We start from the raw sequence: 6,565 nt of genomic DNA on the forward strand, positions 1-6,565 counted from the left end.
TGTTATGAGAAGAAACTTCAATGAGAACTTTAGGATGGTTTAACTTTGCCTCCAGGAAGCAAAACTGTGTGTCCTTTTGGTCAGCAACAATATTAAAGCAGGTTTTAGAACTTTTTAGGGTGCCCCTGAGCACCCAGGGAACCTTCTTGCTAATTGCTTTTAATTTCCTGGCTTAAGGCTCATTCTTAGTTTTACTTTTACAAATTAATTTTTTTTTTACTATTGTGAAAACTGCTTTTATGGAGAATATAGATATCGATACAGATATGAAATGAATTGATTATTTGAACCCCCAGGCCCTGAGTGATCCACTGCATTAGACACTGAGCCTGGACCTGGATAGAGTTCCAATGCCCATGAATCAATTGCAAGAGCCATTCTTCGCCTTGTTCAGTCATTCAGGGGTGTTCCACTCTTGACCACCATGGGGTTTACTTTGCAAAGATATTGGAGTGCTTTGCCATTTACTTCTCCAATGGACTAAGGCAAACAGAGGTTAAGTGACTTATCCAGGGACAGATAGCTAGTTAAGTGTAGGAGGCTGAATATGAACTCAGGTCTGCCTGACCCCAGGCCAAGCATTCTGTCCACTGAGCCATCTAGTTGCCTCACCCTTACCCTACACTCCTCAAAACAAGTATCTGCTCTGCCTAGGTCACAGATAGTGAATCACTTTCGCTTTTCCCACTCAAACTCAGGTATTGCAAACCTGCACTAGTTATTTGGCGGTCTGACACCCTCTTTCTGATACCAAATAATATGAGATTAAAGGCCTTTGTACCATCCATGCAAGCTAATGCATAACCAACTCATTCCCATGTTCCCAAGACCCTTTTTGGGTGCAAAGAATAACCTTTAACAACTTCTTTAGATTAAGCAGCTTCTGTATGAAAAGCCAGCTTCTTTCCATCTGGGTGTGCTTAATTTATCCAAAAAGTCACTTATTTAAAAGGACAACTGCTACTAAATGTGTGTGTGTGTGTGTGTGTGTGTGTATGTTTGGGTATAATTCGGATCAATTCTCCATTTCAATTACTTCCTAGAGGCACTGGAAAATAATAGAAATATTTGATGGAATGGGTGGGGTACTATATCAACACTATGAAAAATCAGGAGAAGCATAGGCTAATGTAGACTCACAGAGTTAAAAATATACAAAATATACCATTCTTTTTCTTGCATTTTATTCACTAGAAGATAAATGTTCTTTCCTTTGCATTAGTTGTTAAGAACAGATTTGACATCTAATTCAGAATTCCTACCTATTCATTGGGAGAAAATGAATAAGGATGATGAAGCATCACTGTGCAAGCTATTTTTTCCCAAGGGATCTTTTTGGGGAAACTGAATAAGAGAGGCCATGTAGTATAATGGAGAAAGTACTTTGCCTCTCCCCTCAAAGCACTTTCCTTATAAATTATGTAAAGTGGCATATGCTTTTTAAAAATTCAATTTTTTCTTGTCCCTTTGATATTTAAGGAATCTGAAGTGCAGGGACTTTATATAACTTGACCATGCCCATAAAGCTAGAAAGTCTAGAGGCAGAATTCTGTTACCTATACTATAAAAACAATAGATATTTAATATTTTTCACAAGGTCACATACCCTGATAATGGCAACACTAGACTGAAATTCCTTAAACTGAAAAAAAATACTCTGTATTGGGACATGTAATATGGAGTTAAAAACAATTAATCCAATATTCTCCCTATTTTTTCCCCTCTTTAGAGAAAAATGAGTTGTCTGAAAACTTAAAAAGAAACTTTAGAGGACTTTCCATCTAGTGGCAGGGTATCTACTCATGCTGTAGCTGAATGGAATTCTAGTCTTATAACTAAGAAACAGACATGGTAAAATCAATTAAGACACTGAGCCTGGACCTGGATAGAGTTCCAATGTCCATGAATCAATTGCGAGAGCCATTCTTCGCCTTGTTCAGTCATTCAGCGGTGTTCCACTCTTGACCACCATGGGGTTTTCTTTGCAAAGATATTGGAGTGCTTTGCCATTTACTTCTCCAATGGACTAAGGCAAACAGAGGTTAAGTGACTTATCCAGGGACACCACCACCAACAAAGTATTTTTTAAAAAATCTTTACAACACATCCAGTCTGCTTTCTTGCCTTATTAATTATAAAATACCAAATAACTTCATGTTTTGGGGAAATTATTTGTCTTTCAGGAATTTAGCATTATCATTCCCAATATTGAACAATGTTGTACAGTGCTGTTTATGGTCTGGGAATATGTCCTTTACAAGGAAGAAATATCATAAGAGACATCAGCAATTAAAGATGCTGGAGAAGGAGAAAGAGAATTCTCTTCTAGAGAGAAAAGTAGTGTCTGCATTGGTAGACACAAATTTAAATCAAAAGCTAGATTGGGTCAGTACTAGGGTTTCTTCTGAAGGCCTAAGTCCAAAGATCTGTTTTAGGAGCAGCTAGTCAGATCAGATGGTCCAGACAAGGTTAGAATGCAATGTGAAACAGAATTCAAGAGCTGTCTGAAACAAACTGTGAAAAGTATTTTTTTAAATTTATAATATTTCATATAAAATTCAAGTTCATTTCCTGTGTTTGATATCAAGTAACACAGATTGACTACTTTTCTATAACTTAATTGTATGGAGTTGCCTGGTACTCTGGTATGAGCAAAAATAAATATTTACTAAACATATGCAAAGTAAATATGAGGCAATATTTTGGGGGATTGAGAAGAAGACAACGGTAGTCAAGTGGAGGATACAAATTGTCATGTAGAACATCACCAGCTCACTCAATAGGACTCGAGTTTTAAAAGAAACTATTCTTTTTTTTCTTAAAAATTATTCTTTCACTTAATAATTGCTTTATATTTTTAAAATTCATTTTAAAATGTTGTGTCCTAAATTCTTTCCCTTCCTCTCTTCCTCTCACACAAAATGAGACGGTTAGCAATATGATATATGTCATATAGCAAAATGATAACTATACATGTGAAGTTATGCAAAACATTTACATATCAGCCATGTTGCAAAAAAAACACACATGCACACAAGCAATAATAAAACCAAGAAACATAAAGAAAGCAAAAAGAAACATATGCTTTGATCTATGCTCTGGATTCATCAGTTTTCTCCCTGGGGGTGGACAGTTTTCATCATGGACCTTTTGAACTGTGTTGATTTATTTTCTTGATCAGAGTAGCTGTATTTCATAGTTGATCATCAATGAAGTATTGCTTTAACTGTGTACGGTGTTCTATTCGATCTGCTCACTTAACTTTGCATCAGTTCATATAAATTTCCCAAAGTTTTTCTGAAACTATCCTCCTCATGTTTTCTTTTTTGTTAAATTAGTGATTATTTTTATTTTTTTTTGGTGTTTTTTTTTTCTTTCTTGAAATTTTATTTTAGACTCAAATGCCAGAACACAAATACAGAACAGAGAAAAGAAACAAAAACATATCATAAATTTAAATATTGGAACTTAAATACAAATTTAGGAAAAAAAAATGTGCCCATTGCAGAACATAAGGGAGGGAGGGATGGGGTGGAGCCAAGATGGCAGCATAGAAACAGGAAAACTCTGTGTGCTCCCCCCATAACCAACTCAAATATGTATAAAAATGACTCTAAATAAACTTTAGGGCTACAGAACCCACAAAGTGACAGAGACAAAGAGATCTCCCACTGAAGGCAGTCTGGTAGCCTGACATGAAGAGTCTATCACAGCAGGCTGGCAGCAGCACCCAGCTGCTCCTGAGACTGCATTTTTAGCCCCATAGTGCCCTGACCAGGCCTAGCAGGAGGGACTTCTAGAGAGTGAATCACCAGCAGATGTGGTGGTTTCCAGAATTATCAACCCATAAATGCCAAAGACAAAGTGAGAGGTCAGTGTGGACTTTGTGGGAATAGGGGGTCCAGGAGGTGGTCCATCCTCTGCTCCTAGAGGGAGAAGCAGCTGAGGCAAGGAGGCCACTACAGCATGGCTGCTTCAGAGCTCTTGGTCTGCAGATTGTAGGGGGACCAAGTGACCAGTCTGGAGGGGTAATCGCTCTTGCTTTAACCTGCTTGGATCTGGATTGCAGTCTAGGGAGGAGGTCCTGGGGTGCGTGACCAGGTGCCAGAGCCTGTGGAAGTTTCAGAGAGGGCACCCAACTAATAGCTCCAGCAGCTGGGAAGACTCCAGCTATTTGGGACAAAGCTCTACTCTCTGGAAGCAGAGTTCTACTGTGGCAAAAAGCTCAAAAGTCAAGCAATTGAATGGCAAAATGAACAAGCAAAGAAAGCTCAGCAACCCTACTCTAGATTCCTTTTTTGAGGATAAAAAGGATCAAAACATGGAACAGGAGGAAGACAGTGAAGTCAGAACCCCTGCGTCAAAAGCTTCCAAGAAAAATATGAGCCGGTTACAGGCCATAGAGGACTTTCAAAAGGATTTTGAAAGCCAAATAAGAGAAGTGGAAGAAAAATTGGGAACAGAAATGAGAATGATGCAAGAAAATCATGAAAAGAGAGTCAACAACTTGACTGAAGAAAATAATACCTTAAAAAATACACTAACGAGTGCGTGCTCGCCTGTCTGCCTGTCTCCTCGAACCTCACTGCCCTGAGCTTCTGCCCCGCCATGGCCACCTACAAGCTGGTGCTGATTCGGCATGGAGAGAGCGCCTGCAACCTGGAGAACCGCTTCAGCGGCTGGTATGACGCGGACCTGAGCCCCGCCGGGCACGAGGAGGCCAAGCGCTGCGAGATGCTGGCTATGAATTTGATATCTGCTTCACCCCTGTCCAGAAGAGAGCAATTCGTACCCTTTGGACAGTACTAGATGCCATTGACCAGATGTGGTTGCCTGTAGTGAGGACTTGGCGCCTCAATGAGCGGCACTATGGAGGTCTGACAGGCCTCAACAAAGCGGAGACAGCTGCTAAGCATGGTGAGGCCCAGGTGAAGATCTGGCGGCGATCCTATGACATCCCACCACCTCCAATGGAGCCTGACCACCCCTTCTACAGCAACATCAGCAAGGACCGTCTCTATGCAGATCTGACTGAGGATCAGCTGCCTTCCTGTGAGAGCCTGAAAGACACCTTTCCCCGGGCTCTACCCTTCTGGAATGAGGAAATTGTCCCCCAGATCAAGGAAGGAAAATGTGTTCTGATTGCAGCTCATGGCAATAGTCTCCGAGGGATTGTCAAGCATCTTGAGGGTCTGTCTGAAGAAGCAATCATGGAGCTGAATTTGTCCACTGGCATTCCCATCGTGTATGAATTGGACAAGAATCTGAAACCAGTCAAGCCCATGCAGTTCCTCGGGGATGAAGAGACTGTTCGCAAAGCCATGGAGGCTGTGGCAGCCCAAGGCAAGGCCAAGAAGTGAAAACAGGGTACCAGCATGTGCCAGCAGTAGCCAGGTACTTCCCTTCTCACTGTCCCACCACATCTCTCCCCTGCCTGCTCCACTGACCATCATCTTAGGGAACACAACACATAGCTGCAGGTGGGGGACTGATGGCTCCTTTTCTCATTTCCTCCCTGTTTCAGACCAATTCTTTTCTCTCTTGTTGCCCTTCCCCGCAACCACATTAGTCAAAATGCCTCCTGGGTGGTTTGGCTCAGTAAGGACCTGGTTAGGGGTTAGGGATGGGGACATAGTAAGAAGTGACCAATGTGGGGAGTTGAAAGAAGCAATTGGTCCAGTTATTGCTATGAGCCAGTCCTGCAAGTAGGGCAGCCCTCTCAGGGGCTGTTGTAGTAAGCTACCTATAACTTGGGTGGTTATTTAACAAATCATGAAAGTCTTATTTCCTCCCTAATTCAAGAAAAATGAATCTGAGAGGTTGAGATTATGTCCCAATGTTTGTCACATTTGCTTTCACAAAAGACCCTTCTAGGCTGGTTATTAGTGACTTTTGAAATTAAACTGTCCCTCTTGGTAGTCATCAGAGATCTCAAGCCACATCAGAGAAGGAAGAGTTCTTTGATTTCTAAGGGGTGGACGAGTATATCTCATTGTGTGTTTTATAGCCCCGCTCTGTTCTGTGGCAGTAAAATGCCCCTCGATCATGTTTAAGTGTATCTCAGTGTCCACTTGCCTATGTCCAGCCACCTGGGTCCTCATCAGTTTTAGCATAACTGTACTAACCTCCCCACCTTTTTTTTGTTGTTCACTATAATAAAGGAGTGATGTGCAATAAAAAAAAAAATACACTAACTCACATGGCAAAAGAGGCTCAAAAAGGCAATGAGGAGAAGAATGCCTTAAAAAGCCAAATTTGCCAGATGGAAAAAGAATCTCAAAAGCTCACTGAAGAGAATAATTCCTTCAGAATTAGATTGTAGCAAATGGAAGCTAATGACTTTTTGAGAAATCAAGATTCTTTTAAACAGATCTAAACAAATGAAAAAATAGAAGGTGATGTGAAATATCTCATTGGAAAAACCACATTCTTGCAAAACAGATCCAGGTAAGATAATTTAAAAGTTATTCGACTACCTTGAAGCCATATCAAAAAAAGAACCTAGAAATCATCCTTCAAGAGATTCTCGAGGAAAATTGCCCTGATGTTTTAGAACCAGAAGGCA

At 40.7% G+C, this 6,565-nt stretch overlaps 1 pseudogene; it reads left to right on the forward strand.

Moving 5' to 3' along the window:
* The first annotated feature begins 4,590 nt into the window (after positions 1 to 4,590).
* Positions 4,591 to 5,560, forward strand: LOC138161168 (phosphoglycerate mutase 1 pseudogene; annotated as a pseudogene).
* The last annotated feature ends 1,005 nt before the right edge of the window (positions 5,561 to 6,565 follow it).

Source organism: Petaurus breviceps, unplaced genomic scaffold, assembly GCF_028583685.1.
Source record: "Petaurus breviceps papuanus isolate PSGF00001 unplaced genomic scaffold, PetGlider_PUasm1.0 183, whole genome shotgun sequence".
Taxonomy (NCBI): Eukaryota; Metazoa; Chordata; class Mammalia; order Diprotodontia; family Petauridae; genus Petaurus; species Petaurus breviceps.